At 43.9% G+C, this 22,273-nt stretch overlaps 1 protein-coding gene across 1 annotated transcript in view; it reads left to right on the top strand.

Moving 5' to 3' along the window:
* Window positions 1–22,273, top strand: part of tp63 (tumor protein p63) — a 62,819-nt gene continuing 40,546 nt past the window's right edge. Inside the window, exons 1-2 of the mRNA XM_086284006.1 lie at window positions 1–55; window positions 158–288. The gene's annotated coding sequence lies outside the window, so the exon portion shown is untranslated. The remainder of the gene's footprint in view (window positions 56–157; window positions 289–22,273) is intronic.

Raw genomic sequence — 22,273 nt, 5'->3', positions numbered from 1 at the left:
TGCAGCTTGTGCAATACATGAAAATCACCACACTGGCTGTTGTTCACTGGCTGAGGTGGGTTGATGAGGACTGCATTCCCTTCCATATTTCGCATGTCAGACAGGGTATGAGAGTGAGTCTGTGTTGCCGTGTCAGTCATCCCGCCTCTTGTTTTAGGATGCCCCCATTAGACGCAGGGCAGACGGTCAGCGGTGGTGGGACTAAGCACCGATGACAAGCTCCTGGAAAGGCTGCAGTTGAGGAGAATGAGCAGAGCCTGCACAGGGACCGGCCCGAGCCTCAGACATGTACACACACACACACACACACACACACACACACACACACACACACACACACACACACACACACACACACACACTGAACCCACATTCGTATTTAAGTCCTCATACACATGCATGTCATAGCTGTCTGCAATCTGACGCTCACTATAATATTTTATTGCTGCAATGGAAAACATTGTGTTTGATTTATGTTGTCTGAGTTATTATTTACATTAGTTTATCGTTAGCTTTAATTAATGTTGGATTCCATTCATTTTTGCTTTTAACGATCACCTGCTCGCCAACATGGGCAAACAGCCACCTGCTGCCTTGTGCATACTGTACATGCTGTACATAGAGACGATGGATGTCACGATCCCTAATGTATATTTGTTGATACGTGATAGTAAGTTTTATTTTCACGTTGCCTTTTGTGTGCTGTTAGCTATTTGGAAGTCCAATTATGTGCTGTGGGCATCAGTAAAGTTATCAGTGATCACATCTGAGGCCTCTCATGTGAGTTTATGTTTTACAGTTTTAAATGCCTCCACATTTTTTGATGTATGTTCAAAGTGCTTCAGTGCCACCAACCCTTAGTTTACTTTCTAGTGGACCTGTGAAAGCGTCCAACAATAGCAGATACACGTCAAGCAGATAACCATACTGTACAGCTAACTGAAGAGTGGGAACCATTATTTATAAGATTAATTCAAATATTAACCTATCAGGCACCATATTATGACCACCTGCCTAATATTGTGTTGGTCCCTCTTTTACTGCCTAAACAGCCATTGAGGCATGGACTCTACTCCTCCCCTCAAGGTGTGCTGTGGTATCTGCACCAAGATGTTAGCAACAGAGCCTTTAAGTCCTGTAAGCCGCGAGGTGGGGCATCTATGGATTGGATTTGTTTGCACATCCCACAGATGCTCGTTTGGATTGAGATTTGGGGAATTTGGGGGCCAAGTCAACACCTCAAACTCGCTGATGTGCTCGTCAAACCAGTTGTTGGTCTGCAACAATCTCAAAGCCACCTTCTTCCATTGCTCTTTGGTCTAGTTTTCATGCTCATGTGTCCATTGTTGCTTCTTTCAGTGGTTGACCGAGGTCAGCATGGTCTGGCCTGCTTCTCTACGGCCCCATACGCAACAAACTGCAATGCGCTGTGTATTCTGACAACTTTCTGTCAGAATACACAGCGTGAACTGTTTTTGGTAATTTAAGCTACAGTAGCACATCTGATGGATCGGACCACAAAGGTCAGCCTTCGCTCCCACATTCATCAGTGAGCCTCGGCCGCCTTTTACCTGTCGCTGATCCGCCACTGTTTCTTCTTTGGACCGCTCTTGATAGATACTGACACCTGTAGACCGAGAACATCCCACAAGAGCTGCAGTTGTGGAGATGCTGTGAACCAGTTGTCTAGCCATCACAATTTGGCACTTATCAAATCCTCATGCTTGCCCATTTTTCCTGCTTCGAACACATCAACTTTGAGGACAAAATGTTCACTTCCTACCTAATATTATCCTACCCACTAACAGGTGGCATAAAGAAGAGATAATCAGTGTTATTCACTTCACCTGTCAGTGGTTGTTATGTTATTCATGATTAGTGTAAATAGAGTTGATCTCTGTGGATGAAATAGTGTGAGAGACTAATTAGGATAATTTGCTAGCCTGATGTTGGACACAATTGTCAACTTGCGGATCTTCAAATCCATGTTTAGTCTGAACATGGAAATCACTGATTTCTCTTTGGGCATCAGTTTGTTTTCCCCCCGGTCAGTCAGGTGCTTGTGTCAAAGTCCATCCAGATGTTTGGCTTTACTGACCTTTAAATGCTCCATTTCGCGGACATGTACTAAGATCCTTTTTAAATGGAGAGCTACACTGAGTTTTCCTTTAGGTGTGGGAGAATTAATGCGTGTTCAGGGTTGCAGAAAAGCAACAGTCACTGTTGGTTTACACTGTGGTTTACACTGTGGTTTACACTGAGCTTAACACTTAACACTTAACACTTAACACTTAACACTTAACACTAGTGGATATATCTATCTATCTATCTATCTATCTATTAGGGGTGCAACGATACACAAAATTCACGGTTCGGTTCGGTTCGATACTTTGGTGTCACGGTTCGATATTTTTTCGATACAAAAAAAATGTTCATGCATTTTTAATTTGTCATTTATTAAAATTATAAATATATATTTTAACTCAAAAGTACAGTTTTTAAATTTAACCCTAACCCTTGTGCGTGTTTTTTATTTTGACAGCGAATGCGCACCTGCGGACCACTTATGTGCAGCCCTGGTTATTTAGCTCGTCATATTGCAGCCACAGAAATTATTTTGTCCATGAAACCATAAAGCTGCACTTTCTTTTTGCCTTATAGTCTGATTTGTCATAACTTTTCCGTTTTGTGGTAAGCTTTTCTTTGGCTGTCACTTCTTCACCCTGACCTGTCTTATTTGGCTCAGCAGAACTGAAATGCTTTTACACACGCACTCACATAAGCTCAGCGATTCTCTGCGCGATCAACCTCTCACATGTTTAAGCTTGCTGCGGGAGATTTCACTTGTCATGTTTGCAGAGTAAGCTAACGATTAATAAGACTATGTCAGAGGAATTGGTGCGCAAATTATCATCACTCACAGATCAGTGCCGTCGCTCTCTATACACAGTTCGCACGATTGCAAAGTGAAAGCAAAAGAACAAGCGCAAATTCAAACGCGACTTCAATATGTCACATATTGACAGTGGCTCACCGATGCCAATGACATAATTACCCAGCTACATTTCTGAAAGAATGCAAAAGCATTGACATATATTTTTCCTACAATAGCCCGACGGGCAGGGAAGAGATAGATTTTGGTAGCCCGACTGAAAAAATCGCTAGCTCCGGGACGTCGGGCTAGCGATATTGCAAGCCCTGTATCTGATTGAGGAATCACTCATCTTTGGAAAAGAGAGTTTATTACAGAGAAATGACTCTTTCCAAAATAAAAGCTATACTATCCGCTTCTTCTGGGCTATATTCTCAGCAGCATAAGGAGAATCATGTGCTAACAGCTGTCTAAATGACTCGGCTAAAGTTAGTAGCATGCTTGCTTTTTTTTGTCTGCTTCCACTTGTCTTTGCACTAGGATGATGTCGGCGTAAATGTGCAGTCATATTCGTTGTGTTCCCGCTAGTGCTTTCAGGTTAATCTCGTTGAAATGACCTTAACGCCACAACACGGCAAATCTCCGTTAACGAGCTACCGCCGATCGCTCCGTGCATGGGGCTAGACGGCCAACACGTTAACGAGCTAACTGCGCTAACACACTAGTTCACACCAATGTAATTGAGCATTGCATGGCACATCCAACATACTGTTTTACTTTAGTCCATGACTCGCTTACCTTCAGGGTCATACGTCACATGAAAACCAAAATAATTCCAAACGCCAGATCTGAATGAGGTTCAATTTGCCTGTTGCAGGGAGAGCTTACTTCTGTCTCGCTAGCTTGCCCTGTGCTCTTCCTTCTGACTATGCTGTCTGTGTGGAGCGCTCAGTGGATCTGCGCTCGACAGTGCAGCCTAGGCAGAGTAGTCGAACACAGATTCACTGAGCGCTCAACACAGACAGCATCGTCAGAAGGAAAATTGATAAAATAAATTACAAATGTTGTATTGTTCGATACATATGCGTACCGAACCGAAAGCACTGTATCGAACGGTTCAATATCGATACGAATATCGTTGCACCCCTACTATCTATCTATCTATCTATCTGTCTATCTGTCTGTCTGTCTGTCTGTCTGTGTGTGTGTGTGTGTGTGTGTGTGTGTATATATATATATATATATATATATATATACATATATATATATATGTATATATATATATATATATATATATATATATATATATACATATGTATATACACACACACACACACACACACACACACACACGATTAATCGTTAGAAAATCGCGATCTCGATTCATACTGTAACGTTCACAAGAACCAGACGGTTGGGGTCTCAGTTTGTCCGTTTATTTGGCACATAAGCCAGCGGGTTGTTAACTCAGGGGGAAGCGCTCTCGAACTCCACCTCTCTTCAGCCTGGCACACACACAGAACAACCAGGTCCCACCCACCCCTTCCTGTACACCACAACCAAACATGAATCTTAAAGGAACAACAACAGTGTGCAGAGATCACCAACATGTCACTGTACAATAACACTTAACCATCGTTACGCTGCCCCCCCAGCAATAAGTTCCTCGTCCCCGAGGGAACGACACAGTCTCTGAGGCGGGGTGGTAGCCTACGTTCCCTCCTTGACCTCCTGAGCCCCTGAGGTGGACGCGGAGCTTCGGGGCTTTGGGGTGGAGAGTCCGAGGGAGGGGAACGCAGCCCCGGTCGGGGGTCCCTCTGAGCAGGGTCATGGACGCTCTGTACACGTCCCTCTGGAAAGGAGGGGAGGGACTGCCCTCTGTAGGGGGCCATCCGGTCTCTGTGCAGCGCTACTATCCTCCCCCTAGGAGGCAACTGCACCCTGTAAACAACCTCCCCTACTCGCTCTAGGACGCTGCAAGGCCCCACCCAGCTGCTATCCAGTTTAGGACACCGTCCCTTCTTCCTCTTTGGGCTGTAGACCCACACCAGCTCCCCAGCATGGAAGTGCCTCCCCTTAGTGGTGATGTCGTAATTCCTCTTTTGGCGCAGGCCTGCCTTCGCCAGCTGCTCTCGGGCGTAGGAATGTGCAGAATCCAGCCGGTCCTGCAGCTTCCTTGCGTAGTCCCGGCCCGGTGGTGCCTCTGGCGCGTCCGGGGGCTTCCCAAAAGCCAACTCTGCAGGAGTTCTCAGCTCTCTCCCTAAGCCCATGAGCAGGGCAGGCGTACATTGGGTGGAGTCCTGTACTGCCGACCTGTAGGCCATGAGGGTAAGGGGAAGATGGTAATCCCAGTCCCGTTGGTGTTCTGAGGTAAGGATGGCTAGCTGCTGGGCCAGCGTCCTGTTAAACCTTTCCACCAGCCCATCGCTTTGGGGGTGAAGTGGGGTGGTGCGGGTTTTCTTAGTCCCAAGGCGTTCACACATGGCAGCAAATACCTTGGACTCAAAGTTACGCCCCTGGTCACTGTGGAGGGTCTCTGCTGTTCCAAAGCGGCTGAACATCCCCTCCACTAATACATCAGCGACCGTCTCAGCCTCCTGATCTGGGATGGCGTATGCTTCCGGCCACTTGGTAAAATAGTCCATGGCCACAAGAACATAGCGGTTTCCTCTGTCTGTGCGAGGAAATGGGCCCATGACGTCAACAGCTACTCGCTCCATTGGGGCTCCTGCTGGTTGCTGCTGAAGCTGAGCCCGGGACTGGTCCTGTGGCCCTTTGTGTGAGGAACATGCATCACAGCTGCGGCAAAAGTCCTCCACGTCCCTCCGCTGTTGACCCCAGTAATAGCCCTGGTGGAGGCGGCGGAGAGTCTTGGAGACCCCAAAGTGGCCGGAGCCAGTGCTCCCATGGCAGGCTTCCAGCACAGCTGACCTCAGCGACCTTGGCACCACAACCTGCCACCTCTCCTCCCCCGTGGCAGGATCCTTCCAGGCACGCTCCAACACCCCCTCCTTCAGCCTGAGAGCTGCAAACTTGGCCCATAGCCCCCTGGTACAGATGGAAAACCCAGTGACCTCATCCCAAAGGGGTTGCTCCCCCTTCTCCAGCCACTGCAGGACCGGCAGCAGGTCCGTGTCTTGTTCCTGCCGTGCCCTCCACTCTGCTGCATCCACCATCAGAAGAGCCCTGCAGGCGAGCTGTGCTGCTCCGTCTATTGTCGTGAGTTCCCGCTCTATTTCCTCTCGCTTCTCACAGTAACGGCAGCCAGCTGCAGCACATGGGCGACGAGAGAGGGCGTCTGCGTTAGAATGGTGCGTCCCTGCTCTGTGCTCCACAGTGAAATTGAAGGCTTGGAGCTCCTCCAGCCAGCGAGCCACCTGTCCCTCTGGCTCCCTGAAAGACATCAGCCACTGAAGGGCAGCATGATCAGTTCTGATAACAAATGCTGTGCCGCACAGGTAGTACTTAAAGTGTCTCACCCCCGCCACCACAGCCAACAGCTCTCGTCGTGTGACACAGTAGCGCCGCTCACTCCTGTTCAGGACCCGGCTGAAGTACGCCACCACCTTCTCCCCTTCCGGCCCAACCTGCGACAACACCGCTCCCAGCCCCACATTACTTGCGTCAGTGTCCAGGACAAAAGGCAGGGCGGGGTCAGGGGGGGCAAGGACTGGAGACTCTGTCAGCGATCTGCGGAGGGTGTCGAACGCCTGCTGACAGTCCCGGGTCCAGATGAAGTCACGGTCCTTCTGCAGCAGGTGGAAGAGTGGTGCGGCTATGGAGGAAAAGCCCTTCACAAACCTCCTGTAATAAGACGCCAGTCCTAGGAAGCTTTTGAGCTGTTTCTGGTCTGCTGGTGTGGGCCACTCGGTAATGGTGTGAATTTTTTCCTCCAACGTGCTGATGCCCTCACGACCCAGCTTGTGGCCCAGAAACTCCACCTCCCTCCTCATGAAGTGGCACTTGTCGGGGTGCAGCTTCAGGCCTGCAGCTGCCACCCTCTCCAACACTTGTCTCAGGGCATCCAGGGCAGCATCAAAGGAGCTCCCGTGCACTAGAAGGTCATCCAGGTAAACCAGACACCGTTGCCGTGGGACACCAGCCAGCACACTGTCCATAAGCCTCTCGAAGGTCGCAGGAGCATTGCAAAGACCAAAGCTCAGGACTTTGAACTGCCATAGTCCCCTGTTAGTGCAGAAGGCTGTCTTCGGTCTGGATTCCGGGGACAGTGGCACCTGCCAGTAGCCACTCCGCAGGTCCAGGGTGGAGAACCAGGAGGACCCGGCTACTAAGTCGAGAGACTCATCAATCCTGGGAAGGGGGTAAGAGTCCTTCTTCGTCACTTTGTTGAGTGGTCTGTAGTCCACACAGAAACGCATCCTAGGACTTTTTTTCTTAGGCACCATCACCACCGCGGAGGCCCACGGGCTATCAGATGGCTCTATGATGCCCGCCTTCATCATTTCACACAACTCTCTGTCCGCAGCCTCCTGATGAGCCAGGGGCAGGCGGCGTGGGCGCACTTTAATAGGCTGGGCATCCCCGGTCTCAATGACGTGCTCTACCAAGTGTGTCAAGCCAACATCACTTTCTTTCAGGGCAAAAATGTCACTAAACTCTTTTAGTACCTGCCATAGACTCTCTTGCTGCTGTGGAGTCAGCCCCTCACAGTTCTTTGACCAGATACTCCTCACTGCTAAGAGCCTCTCCTCCTCCTCCTCCGCTCGCTGTTCTGCTGGCGGGTCTGCAGCGGTCTCTGCGGTGGAGGTGGACGCCGCGGCAGATGCTGTGCAGACCGGGGGAGGAATAAGCGGCACCTTCTTCCCATCAGGGGTTACGAGGAAGCCTTTGCCTAAGTCCAGTACACCGCCAATGGCTCGTAAAAAATCCAGCCCAAGGATGCAGGCGTCCTGCACGTCAGCCACCCAGGCAGCATAAGACACACCGAGGTCCCCCACCTTGAACTGGAACACTCCCCTCCCTCTCATTGGGGCCAGATCACCGGTCACAGTCTTAAGTTGCACATTAGTCGGTTGCACAGCAGCTCCGGTTGGGACAATATCGGGTCGAACCAGCGTTGCATTGGACCCCGTGTCCAGCAGGGCCGTACAGGACACCCCCGCGATCGTCACTGGAACATGGCAAAAGCCGCCAACCTGGGTCCAGCCCACAGCGAAGGCCGCACCGGGTGGAGGTGGCGGTGGTGTGGGGATGTCGTTCTCCCAGGCCCGTGTACTCCCGCCTACACGGGCCCGTGGGCGTTTCCCTGAACCGCTGCAAGCTTGGGGCACTGCCTGATGAGGTGTCCGGGTTGTCCACATCCCCAGCAGCTCTGTGGTCGGCGGTGTGGGCCAGCCCGAGGGGAAGGCGACTGCAGCGAAGCCGCCTGCACCAAACTGCACAAGCCCGCTGGCGTCTCCATCTGTTCCACAGGTGCTGACACAGCCCTCACCACGTGTGCGTCATCAGCGCCCCCAGAGGATCCTGCAAGCATCTCCCTCTCCAACGCTAGCTCCAGGGCTGCACTGAGTGTGGCTGGCCGAGCAAGCTGAGTTTGCATACGGAGCTCTTTAGGGCTCAGGGCCTGCAGGAACTGGTCCCGAGCTAACTCCGCTTGCACTGATGGTGGCATGCTGTCATACGCCCTCCGGCAAAGGCACTCGATTTCATGGGCCAAAATGCGGAGGGGCTCGCCTGGCAATCTGCGTCTGTTGTGGAACTCCGACCTCAGCAGCACTGGTTGGTTATACTGCCTGAAGCGCCTCTGAAGTGCTCCGACCAGAGCATTATAATCTCCCCTCTGCTCCTCGGTCAGCAGCAGCAGGCATGCAGCTGCATCCTCACACAGACACAAAGCCAGTTGGAGAGCTTTATGTTCCTCAGCCCAGCCAGCTGCGACAGCTAACAGCTCGAACTGTGCGATAAACACTTCCCATGGCGTCTTGCCGCTGAACTTAGGCGTTTTTATATTCGCTGCAGCTTGCTGGGCGCCGCCATGTTTGTTTACATCACGTGACGGCGCGCCAAGCGAGGTCGACTCCTTCCCGCCGGAATCACGGCCGCTGTGCGAACAGTTCCCGAGCCTAGTCAAATCTGGAGAAAATCCAGCCTCGGCAGACAGCCGCAGCGCCGTTTCCCTCACTCCATGGGCGGGCGAGCGCGGACGAACCTCCCTCTCCTCCGTCTCCTTCTTAATCTTGCCCGGCAACATCCTCGTCTCGTAACGGCAAGCGTCGCCAGCAACAGGGTGTCGGGCGTTCTGGGGTTCTTTTTTCTTATCCCACTTCTGACACCAATGTAACGTTCACAAGAACCAGACGGTTGGGGTCTCAGTTTGTCCGTTTATTTGGCACATAAGCCAGCGGGTTGTTAACTCAGGGGGAAGCGCTCTCGAACTCCACCTCTCTTCAGCCTGGCACACACACAGAACAACCAGGTCCCACCCACCCCTTCCTGTACACCACAACCAAACATGAATCTTAAAGGAACAACAACAGTGTGCAGAGATCACCAACATGTCACTGTACAATAACACTTAACCATCGTTACAATACTTATGTGCGATCTCATTTCCAAATGACAACGATTTAAAAAAAAAAAAAAAAAAAAAGACGACGACGATTGTACCACATTTTGATCTGGGACAATCTGCATGAAAACAAGCGCTCACTCTTCCTGCTCAACAAATGACAAGGGCGGAGCCTTATACCACGTGATACAGAAGTTGTGCCGTGTGATGCTAAAATTAGCAGGGAAAAAACAACGGCGAGCACGTCAGGGATGACGAGAAAGTGACAGGAGAAAATCCGTCCCGGTCAACCACCCAAACATCAATAACGGGAACCTTATACAGCGCTTCCCTATACACGCCGAACTCCCGCAGGCACAAAGAAATTACGGAGGCTATCACTTATCACCTGACCAAAGATATGGCTCCCATCAACACTGTGCAAAACGAGGGATTTAGGAAAATGATCAACACCCTAGACAAACGCTACACAGTGCCGTCCCGCAACTATTTTTCTATTGTTGCACTACCTGCTCTATACACGCAGCATCGAGCAACGGTGGAGACGGAATTTCAAGCAGTACAACATTTTGCGGCAACGACAAAATGTGAGATGTTTGTTGTTTTTATGTTTATTTATTGTTTTTATGTTCAGTCTCAACTGTTATGAAGTTGATGTGCAGTTAATAAGTGCAATAAATATTTATACTGGAAAAGAAAATCGTGAGAGAATCGTGATCTCAATTCTAAGCCAAAAAATCGTGATTCTCATTTTATGCAAAATCGTGCAGCCCTAATAGATAGATAGATAGATAGATAGATAGATAGATAGATAGATAGATATATGGAGAGAGAGAGAGAGATCATCTTTATTTGGCCAAGTTTGTACACACAAACAAGGAATTTCACTCCAACCTACTTTTCTCTCTGCATGCAAAGAAAATAAATGCTTTTTCAATAGACAAGTTAGTATATAATTAATAATGATAACTGCATACACCTTGTCTAAACTAACTAAAACACTAGAGGAAGTGTAACAAAAACTGCTTTTTGCTCTGCATCTATAAATGTTTGTGTATGTGTTTACATTTATTTCACATTCATTTATATTTTATTTTATGTTGTGGTTATTGTGATGATTAATGTTTTTCAGTATTTCCATTTCACTTCATACTCCTATGTCATATCAGTGTGAAGTTGTGTATTTTATTCCCAAAGATGAACTTTGTCAAAGTAAATGTTTGGACTGTATAATTTGGTGGTGCACTGTTATAATATAAGATGCATATAAAGTAATTAAATTGGCCATATCCTTCTCAACTACGACCCTGATGTAATGCTATAGTTGTACTTTATCTCCTCTTCCAGTTGTGGCGTGTTTTAAGGATTTTTAAAGCACTTTCAGGCGTTTTTCAGTTAGGCTTAAAGAAATAAAAAACCCCTCAGAAATACAAAACTGTTCAGCGCATCAGTGTGAAAACACACCTCACATGACCCATGTGTCAAAATAGTGTTATTATCCTCTAAGAATGTTAACCGCACTGGTCTGAGCCAGTGGCTGTTTCTGCCCCGTGGGCCTGTTTCCTCACCAAGTGGAGCAGTTTACGAGTGAGGTTAAGATGTCAGTCTCAGCCCTCCTTTATCTGTCCCCCAGCCTGACCTCCGGCACAGGAGGGAAGAATGCGAAGGCTTGACCCTAAGTGAGCACTCCGCCTCTCTCTCCCTCCTCCCCGACCCACCTCCACCCAAGCAGCAGGAGCAGCAGCCTGTGGGCTCCTCGTGTCAGCCACTGTGTCCCCAGCAACCTCCTCGCGGTTTGCAAATATGCCCTCGATATGGCTGGCATGTCGTACGCACATGTCCCAGCGGTGGGAGATAAATTTGAGAGCAAGGAGATGTCAGGCTGGCGACAGCTGTGGGCTACAATTTCACCAGATGTCTGCCGTTGCTAACCTTCAGCAGACATGAACTGGCCGCCCCCTGCACGCACTTTACATGCACAGTAAATATTTTCTCAACACGAAGCTCAAAGAAAGCGCAAACCAGAATTTGTTTGTCACAGCTCGCATAGCCAGAGCCTTCTGGGCCATGATTTATAAGACGCGCAGGCACGTACTGATGAAATGCAGCCGGTGTTTGATTTGAAGAGAATCACAGCTGGAGCTGTGACGGGAGTCTCGGTATGGATCTGTGCTCCTGGTGCTCACCGGATCACATTAGGGATGAAATTCCTGCTGGAGGGGAGTTTTGTTGTCCACTCTTCAAAAACCTGCTGGTGGCACTGTGATGCTGGATGGTGGATGAAAAGCTTCAATCTTTAGCTTAAGTAAAAGCTTGAATTCCTATTGCATATGTTAAACTCATACACAGTGAACACAGACAATTTAGTGTCATAACAGACCAACAGCCAGTTATAAATAACATCAGAATATAAACACATCACATCTCAGAGAAATGTGCAGTTAAGAATTTGATTTCCTGCTAAATCTGAAGTTCAATCTGTGTCTCCCTGTGGTCAAAATGACCCTCAGCACCACCCAGTCCTTGTCAATGAAGTCATTTTCATGTGTTCAAGCATCATAAACAGCTGAAGGAGCATGCAGCGCTAGCAGTAGATGTGGACAGATGTGGCTAACAGCTGCCTCCATAGTTCAGGTTGCACATCTTGATGCTTGCAGCAGAATCCTTACTGCTTATGCTATTTTGCTCTGTTTTACAAAGCCTAAAAACTGAGCAGTAGCTTTGGTTTGCTTAGTCTTAACCTACTAATTTCCTCACTAGCACTCGTGAATTCTGAAGGCCAACGCTGCCAAAGTGGCGATTAGGCATCAAAAATGTTTGTGTGCCTGTTTGCCTACATGCAAAAATGCTTTTTTTAAACACATTAACCATTTCAAGAATTCAGGAAGCACCTGCTGTTAAAACTGCGTCAGCTGTGTTTTCAACATCGTGTGAAAAAGAAACATCTGAATAAAATGCACACACAGGATCACAGCTGCTCAGGTCCACCTGTTAAGGTGAATGTGAATGAGTGCGATCTTGTCCCACTGTGCTGGTATAAATACTGACGCTTCATGATGGAAGTGGGAAATCACCTCCCTGGTGTGTGTGTGTGTGTGTCTGTGTGTTGACACCCGATGTACTGCTGGTGTCAACACACAGATCTATACAGCTGAAAATGTAACAGTATCCCATAGGGCTGTGCGATATGACCAAAATCTCATATCCCGATATAAGAATTCTATCGTCGGATAACGATATAAATCACAGAAATGTAACAAAATCTGTAAATTCTGTCAATCTCGGGCAGCTCGACTTGCGTGAAGTGTTTCCAGCTGCGCGTCATGTGGAGTCGAGTGTTTTAACCGATGCATGAAACTATACATTTTTAGACATAAGTTGTAAAGGCCGCCGTTTTCTTTGTGAGTATTTATTACACGGCGTGCTGCGGGGAAAAGCCTGTTCTAACGTTTGAGTCTAAGGTTTATTTTTTAGCACCTGGCGGCTCTTTTTTTTTAAAATTCTCATCCGTAAATAATCTGCTCTTTCACATGATTCAGTTTATTTTGAAAAGTCTGAACAGGATCTTGAGCTTTATTGTGAAAGGTTTATGTGGAACATAAACAAGCGGACACGCAATGCTGTTACCGTCGTTGTTGCTAACCACAAAGCATAAAAACAGGCACTTGTCCGTCTGTAGTGTGGTTATATAAAATAAAAGAGAAAGAGAGAACTTTAAAAATTAATATAGCCACTACAGTGACCATCAAAACGATGAAAAAATATTTCCGTAAACAGTTTATTTTGCGACACCACGAAACAAACGATAGCGTAAAATGAAACGATAGACGTTTTTATATCATCATCCGATATATATCGCTATATCGAACAGCCCTAGTATCCCAACTGAATGTAAAATAGAGCATTTAAATGAATAGTTTGTACTGAGGCTTGATATTAAGGATTGCCGTTGTCCATCCTCACTTCAGTTAATAATTGATTTTTCCAAGTATGAAACACTTGGACCGTGGCAAAGACTTGATTTCGTAGAGTTGTGATGATGAATTGAGACGTGCTGTGTTTAGACTTTGATTCATGATTCATTACTTCGAGTCAGGTTTGTTCTCAGGGTTACTTTTGAATAAGCCAGCCTGTGAAGTGGAACGGGCAGCAAAGTGTGAAAACTAGGACCTCGGTCTCTTCAAACATAATGCAAAAATCTTTGTACAACTTTTGAAAAATAATCCAGGGCGTCCTTAGTGGCATGTTCTAAGATTATAAATTGTAAACTTTGCTAAATTAAGGTCATATAAAGATTTCAACTTAAAATTTAGCAGATCTGTTTTACTTTGATGTTCAACATGACGTTTCCTACAACTCAGAACATGAAATGAAATTTGAACCATTCTGTAATATTCTTGAAACAGTTTGTAAGCTGAAACTGAAGCAAACTGTAAGCGAGAGTACGCAATAAAAATAAACAGTTAAAAAGTAGATGAAATATTAATGCAATAACATATAAAGTTTAAATTAAATAATGCAACATTAAGATGAAATACAGAAAAAAGTACATTAAAAAATAAAATCTCTTAAAATGAAATTAAGTGCAATTAAGTGAATAACTACAGATAAATAATGTCTGTAAAGCAAATGCTTTCAGGTCTTCCAGCAGGAGGACAAAAGGTAAAAGCTGCAGTTTTAACAACCAGCAGACCTCCTGCCAGCCAGTTTATGAAGTATATACTCTGTACTGATTGACTAAAATGATGTGGAGACTTAAAAATAGAAGGACAGAACACATTACACCTATCAGCAGAGCTCTGAATGAATTGTAGTACATTAAAATGTTTTTAATTAGCAGAGAGTTACAGCAGTCGAGTTTGGCAGATAAGAAAGCAAGCATCAGTTTCCTTGAGTCACTCGTAGAGAGCGGAGGCCGTGCTTCAGTTAAATTCTGAGTCAAAGCTCATTCTTGGGTGTCTTGCTTTACGGCTTCTAAGTAAATCATTTCTGTGATGAGTATCTCTCTATGCTTTAGAACCTGTTATTATAATTTCAGCTTTATTATTGGTTGAGATGTGAAAGTTTTTGTGACACTAATATCTAAAATGCATGTCAAGTTCTGTGAGACTTCTTAAACATCATAGCTGTCATCACTGCTTTATCTGTTGTGTGCTGGGATCTTCCTGCCACCCTCACAACAGAGTACAAGCATTAAATATAAATTCATGCAGATGGAAATTCTCTTTTAAGTGTAGCAGTCCTCACTGCATTGATACGCTCAAAAATCACGCTATTGTGTTTGAATAGTGAATAAATGGGATTCAGTTGCAACGTGTGCAGTTACCCACCTAAAAAGGTCTGCATTGCGGAGATTAATCACAGATATAAATTTGCACTTTTTGTAAAACAATTTCTTTTAGTACAACAGTATTTGTATAACTCGTCTGTGAGCTCCTTAGCGAACTTCTTATGGGGGCAGGATGGGGGGAGTTCTTCAGAAAGGTGCTCTGACTGATGAGTAATCTTGCTTGTCGAGTTTCAGAGAAGTGAAAAACGTTGGTCCTGACTGTTTTATGTCATTCTATAGAGACGCTTTTAGGATGACGAGATGTCTTCAAATTAAAATGTATTCATTTTCTTTGCACATGCTGTCTTTTTGTCACTGGTGTTGCTTCTTTGTCGCTCTTTGTGCAGTGTTAAAGGTTTTTATGACTGATTATTTCCCCGGTCTCTTCAGCACGTGTAGACAGTGAGGTAAAGTTATCGTGTCAAATATCACACATTTTATAAGATGTGACAAACAATAAGTAACATAAATGATGCGATGAACCATCTGAGGACATGATGATTAATAATGATGAAGAAAACACGATATTTGCCTAAAATATCAATAAGCTATGCAAAACAAACTTAATGAGCAGTTTTTGATAAGGCTTTTCTATACATGTGAGTCACTGGTGTTACCTACAGCCTCTAAGTAAGAGTAATGGCTCTGTTATCTACCTGTAAGGAAGATAACACTGGTTCTGATAAATGAAAAGAGTCGCTGGATTTACTATGAGCAAGTCTTTCTAGAACTTCAGGAAATGATATATAAAGGGAAGTTAAGTGTTTTGTTTTTTCAAAATAATAACCTTTCTGACCTAATAACAGCCTTACTTTTTTATTTTTGCCAAATTTATTTTACATCCTATATCATATATTACATTTATCACATATTTGGTAGTTATATGCATAAAATTACATTAACAGTGGTTAAAACAACACGTTTGTCATCAAAACGCTCAATACTGTGGGGACGAGCACGAGGATATGTTGTTTTATGTTCACATGGAAATAACTTAAGCCTAAAGTGTTTTTTGGGTGTAATATTTCTGTGAAAACAATCAATAGAATAACCTAGAGTACACTTTACAGAGAACAGCAGGGCAGTTGATCCTGAAATTGATGGAAAGATGGGCTGGTTCTGCAGTTCCAGAGAAAAAGCCAGGACTGGGGTGTGGGAATGGTTTTTTTTTTTTTTCTCAAATACACAATGAGAGACTGCGTTGGCAGCAAGGCTGAGAGGCGTTTGTGTACCTGGCTATCGTGGGTGCTGTTATCCACATTTCAACATCTGTAGTTTTGTGATGAATCTCAAAGTAACTTAGCTTGAGTCACTGTTCCAAATAATCCCTTTTTTTCATACTGAATGAATATTCTGTCTCACAGTTTTAGCCCCTGTTAAAGCTTCCTTCTCATAAAGCCTACTTTCCTTTGTCCTTTGAGCCTGTGAGCTGCACTCACTCAACTTTGTTGGCTCTAAGTAAGGAAGCTTGACAGCCTGAAGCATCAGGTCTTTAACTTTGCATACACTTAATGCATTATTCAAAACTAAATTATGTTAATTTTGTACAAATTAAATTTTTATAGGCTGACATGAATCATGATAGAGAGTAAAGATAAGCATAATAGCTCATTTTTTAATACATCAAAAGGGAGAGGCGAGATTGCATTAACAACTTGCTTCTGCAGCCCAAGGATGACAAAAAAATCTTAACAGCTTCAGTTTAACCACACAAAAGCGCTCATTATACACAAGGTACTACAGATGCCAGCGCTTTAATCTTCCACCAAGCTAAAGTCCAGAGTTTCAAACATGACATAGATTAAATGCATTTTAAGTGTGTTTTAGTATTTTTTTAACTTGCAGATGTCAAACTGCGTTCGCTCTTTGAAATGTTGTGGTTTAGTAATGATGCTAATACACAAAGAGTCACTTGTAGCGCGTTCATGAGTATTTCACCTTCTGGAAAAAAAACTCTACTCAGTTTACAAGAAACTCACTTGATCACAGTCCATACAGCGTAGGTTAAAGGCCAGCATCACTAACAGGCCGGGTCAAACAGATTTCAGTGAAGTCGTCATTGTCGGGTGTTTTGGGTTTTTTGTTTTGTTTTGTTTTCTCCAATTGTTACTTCCATCCATCTGATTTAAAATCAGACCAAACATCTGTTTTGGAGATGTTGGCAATATTTCAGATATTTGGGGGTGAAACACTTAAAAGTATTTGGAGCACTGTCAGAATGAGATGTCCTGTTATGGAATAGTTACCCATAAATTACAAATTGCAATAAAATAAAAGCCTTATAATCTGTTTCAAACAACTGTCCATAATTTGTGCCACACCTATGGAAGAATTCATGTAAGAAAAAAGGTTCTTGGTGAAGCAGAATGACAGATTCATGCTGGAAACATTATTCTGATAACAGTCTGCTTCATAAATGACCTTACTCAATGACTGGAAGGTTAATACACTGGAGTAAAAAGTGAACTATTTTCCTTTATTAATTGCAGTAGAGTCAACTTTTTAAAAACCGTACTCGAGCACAGTAAACGTAAAGTGATTTTTCAGCACTGCAGACAGGCTGATGGCAGTAATGTCAGCATGTGGACGGAGTTTACATTCCAGCAGCATTCAGTCTGCCATGAGGCAAAAGGTACCATCATTGGCATTTCCTGTTGTACGGAGGCGTCTAGAGCTCCGACTCTGGCACACGTGCGGCCGCCGACACTCCCCGGTCACTTCGACACCATTTGAACCAACACCAGAAATGATCTAAGCTACATTTCTGTACTTCCTGGCATTGCTGAAATCTGTGCAACCGCTTTTAAAAATTGTTTTGATAAGTGGGATAGTGCGGTGTTTTGAAAGGCCTTGCATGATGAAAGATAAGCTTCTTTTCTTTGCACGATGACTCGGTGTGAGTAATAGTAACAGAAGGTGCGATGACTCCTTCTGCGTGTGTGTGTCCATATGTGTTTGTGCTGTTGCCTTCACAGAGTCACCTTACAGTAAGTTTGGCACTTGAACTGTGTCCGAGTTCACTCAGCCGTTAATCTCTTTGCCATCCTCCTCTGCACTCTAAAAACAGGCCGTTCGGTTAAGTTTTGGTGGATTCATGTAGTTAAAAAAAAAAAAAAGTTTTTTAACCTTTATTTTGGTTAACTTTTCAGAGAAAGTTGTATGTACTCTATGTATGAGATGGAGCAAGATAGGATTTTACCTGATAACAGCAGTAAATTTATAATGAATTTCATACAGAAAATCAAATGTTTTCAGCAGAATTTAATGCAAGGCATGTTGGGAAATATAAGCAAAGACGATCCCAATCTACTCTACATTATTATTCATAGCTGTAATTAATCATTTTTTCTGAAGGTACGCAGTTTTGTGGACAATGCTGAAATAGGTTTCTTACACGTCATCACATATCAATAAAATTGTATAAATCTACTGCATATAAAGAAATTATAAATGGGCTAAAAAGGCATATGCTTCTAAAATCTGGACCTGTGGATTATTTTAGAACATTGGATTTGAGAATTCCCATTAAACTAAAGTGTATTGCAATCTGAGCTCAGATAAGCTGCTGATGTCGCGAGTCTGACCTCTCTGTACTCTGCAAAGTGTTTAGTGTCTTCAAATTACTTGATTTGAAGCCTTGAACTGATGATTTTTTTTTATCAATCAGCTTTGTTTTTATCTAATTTGTCAAATAAAGTCAGAAAATGCTCAAATACAAATAAACATGTGACAAAGAAAAGCTGCAAAACCGCACATTCGAAAAAGTTGAAGTGTTCAAATTTTGCATAATCATGTGATTATGAGCTCAAGTTCTAAAGGTAGTGATTTACTAATGCAGCACTGACAAATGTGTATTTAAGTTAATATTAAAAGAAATGGTTGCAGTGGAAGTGATTAAATAAATGCAGATCAGAGGTTTTCCTGCATTCAAGAAAAGGTGCCTCAGAACTTAGTGTTTTTACAGTGTATCAGCACAGAACACCTGAGGGTGTTAAACCGTGTGTGTGTGTTGCAACTGAGCACAGTCACTTGGCCATGACGGGATGGGGTGGGGCTGAAAAGGAGCAATCTGGCATTTGAAGATTACATGGAAAAGCTGACTGATGACATATTCATCACAGTTTCCAGTCTTCCATTTTTTCCTCCCTCCTAACAAAAACCAGGTGAATAATGTGTTCTTAAACACAAAAATGTGTATCGTGTAGCACCCAAAACAGCAGTGGACGCACACTTGTTTAAACTTACCTTCAGCTCGATGCGTTTGCTTTACAAGTGAAAGCTCAAGGATTTGTCATCACGTTGGGTTTTTTCTCTCTGGCTAGGTGAGAGTGACAGGGCTCTGGGATATGTTGGACGCCTGTCAGGATTGCACACATTTCACAGAGTTTATGTGCTTTATGTAGCAGTAACCGTCTGCGCTGTAGGAGCTGAGTGAGGAGAGAGCCCGATTGCAGAAGCTGAATGGGATCTGCAGGCCCCTGAGGCTCAACAAACCTGTCCTGCAACCTCCTCAGCCAGCCCTCTGTGGTCTTAAGAACAGATTTGTTTTTCAGACCTGTTATTTTCCTGCTTGGTTAATGCTGACTTCTTGTATTACAAACTGAAAACAAACAGAGAAGGCAGCTACAGTGGATTTCATGCAGACACGGCAACACAATTAGTGCTCCTTCTTAACCTCCTACACCCTGATTGGTCACAGTAATTGTGGCTTTGTGCCATTGTTGGCAAAGAGATATTTTCCTAGGAGTTTTACCATCTTCTTGTTTGGTATTACCAGATGAAAGCTTACTCTTTTGCTGTTGCAAATATGAGTAATTAAAGAAAAAAAAAAAATCAGATTCGCTTGTTTTGTTTAGCTGTGTTTAAGCAAAAATAATAGAAAACTGGAAATTATGTTTTGCTTCCACTCTTTTCAGTTTAATAGTGGTACTGTAGAAACAAAGTGGGCCATTCCTGTATTTTCAGTATATCATGTTACTCCACGCTCTTAAAAGATCAGGGCCTCCTGGTTACGTCTCATTAATCAGTGGAAAGTGCAAAGCGTCTAAAAACATTTTGTCTTGTTTTTTTTTTGTTGTTGTTGTTTTTTGGACTGTTTAAAACCCGCACACACTGGAATGGGACCAGTAAACAAAACTACCATCGTCTATGGGGAGCAGTCAATGTTATGCAACATCTTCATTCAAAACAGTGACTCAGAATTTACCGTGTCCGCTGGTACAGTGTGTTGTCACACTTGCAGTGAGTAAGGTCGTATGTTGAGCAATGACGAGTTGTAGTGGATTAAAAAATAAGTTTGATCACACAACTTTACAATAACAAGAATGACATTCAACTCTGTCTTTTAGTTTATACGTTATTAAACAAAAACTTCAAAGATCTTTTGTTTTATACATTGTCACGCTGTGTTTTTTTTTGTTTTTTTTTTAATATCAGGTTACGTTTCTGAGATGGTTTTAAAGACCCCCAGAGATCTTCATGGCTGGGTTCATCACTGATTGGTTAAATGTACGGTTACATTAATAACCTGCATTGTTTTGTCAGAATCGCTCCAGACACCACTTACCAGTAGCCAGAATTCTAGATCAGATATATATGGGGGAGCAAGGTAATGAAGCGCTACTTATATCTACTCATAAGTAGCAGTGGTAGTGAATTCCAATTTCTGGAACTCTAGACAGAGATGCAGCTTGCAGCAAACTAAATGCTAACTTAAGCACGCTCACAGTAGCGAAGCTAAAGTCAATTTTATTTATATAGCACGTTTAAAAGAACAGCTGTTGACCAAGGTGCTGTACGTTTAAGATTATCAAATGATATAAAAACATAGGAAGACATAATAAAAGTTAAGAAAAAGAATCATAAAATTAGAAGATTTGAGTAAGAAATAAGACAAATAAAAGTAGTACAAAGTCATTCTGATTTAAAAGCCAAGGAGTGTGCCAATTTAAAAGATCAGAAGCTAGCATGTTGGTGTTTAGTATTTACCTTGTCTGTCACTTATCACATACTGTGTAGTGGACTTTACAATGAGTTTTAAGCCACTTTGTAGTGTCCTCCAAACTTATATTGTGTATTAATATATTATAGTCTATACAGTGCAATAAGAGTGCCTGCCTCACAAAAAACAGTACAGCAGTGTGAAAATGATGGGTCACTTCCCAAATATTTTATAGCATCATACATTATGTTAATGAAAAAAGTAAAGAAAGACAGCAGTGCAGCACACCATGAACTGGAGTTATTTTCTATTTAAGAATGTGAGAAATTGGCTGTATTTATTTATCTAGCCAACACCGATCGTCCTGTTTACACTACGTGACTGCAGTGACATTGCACTAAGAAAATAAACTAAGAAGTTAATTCTGTGTGCTGCAAAATGTATTTGGTTGCATGGCTCTGATCTCAGACCTTGCCGACAACATGAAAGGAAGAACTGGGACGAAGGTGGGTTGCAAAGTGACAAATGACCAACAACTGTAGGCAATGATTACAAAATACAACCGGAAGTTACCTGACATATCCCAAACCATGACCCAGGAATAGGTTTTAAACCAGTGGTAACCTCTGGAGCTGAAAAATCTGCTGTTCCTCCAGTGACCACATGCTGGCCCTAGAAGTGATGCAATCTGCACATCTTCAGCTCATAACATGATAACAGCCAGGTACAAAAACCTCATGGTGCTTTATACTGTGAGGTAAACACCCCACAATAATCGAGAGAATACCCTGACAACCAAAAGATCCCCAATGAGCAGTCACTTGGTAATAGTGAGAAGAAAAAACTACCTTTCAACAGGAAAAATGTCCGGCAGGTCTTTGTGTTATGATTTTTTTTTTCTTTATAAGAAGTTTGATTTTGAGTTGAAAGGTTTTGTAAACAAAAGGTTAAATGACCTTAAAAATTTTTTGCACTGTGTGTAAAAGCCTGCTAAGTGACTCAGACTCCACTTATGTGATGTGAAGCTGAAGGTCAACGCTGACTCCGCTGATTAACAGACGCCACTTATGAACTTATCAGATGTTCAGATCCGTTCTCCTTGATCAGCATCTGTATCCTGAGCGCTCTGCAATACATCACCTGCTGCGAAGGCTCTTTGCTGCCCTGGCATGATTTGGCAGCAGTTCGATACATCGTGTACGGCTATAGCAAGAGTAAGACGAGAAGAAGAAGAGCTGGGCTCTGCATGTCTGTTTCGCACAAGCTCGTACGACCATGCCATGACACCTTAACACATGTACAATTACAAACCCTCTCACTGCCAGAGATTGACGTGACGTTATCTCGCTGGAACCTGGCATACCTGACACTGAAAACATTCCCTTCCCACTACCTCCTGCTGTCTGGGATCAACTTTCATATGTGGTCATAGCAGTGTAAGTTCTGTAAGCCTATCAATTAGCAAAGAGGATTACACGGTTCTTCACTCGGGCTGACCTCATGTCAGCAAAAGAAGAATGAAAAACTAATAAAAAATCAAGGTCATTGTTGAATGGCGAGCTCCGTGGTGTTTTACTGACTGTGACTCATGGAAGGAATTTA

This window comes from Aulonocara sp. 'chitande type north' Nkhata Bay, linkage group LG23 (assembly GCF_057382095.1).
Source record: "Aulonocara sp. 'chitande type north' Nkhata Bay isolate Kocher_YH1m ecotype deep benthic linkage group LG23, A_spYH_male_GT1.1, whole genome shotgun sequence".
NCBI classification, from domain to species: Eukaryota; Metazoa; Chordata; class Actinopteri; order Cichliformes; family Cichlidae; genus Aulonocara; species Aulonocara sp. 'chitande type north' Nkhata Bay.
Note: the sequence above shows the minus strand (reverse complement) of the source record. Positions and strands in the feature narration are given on the sequence as shown.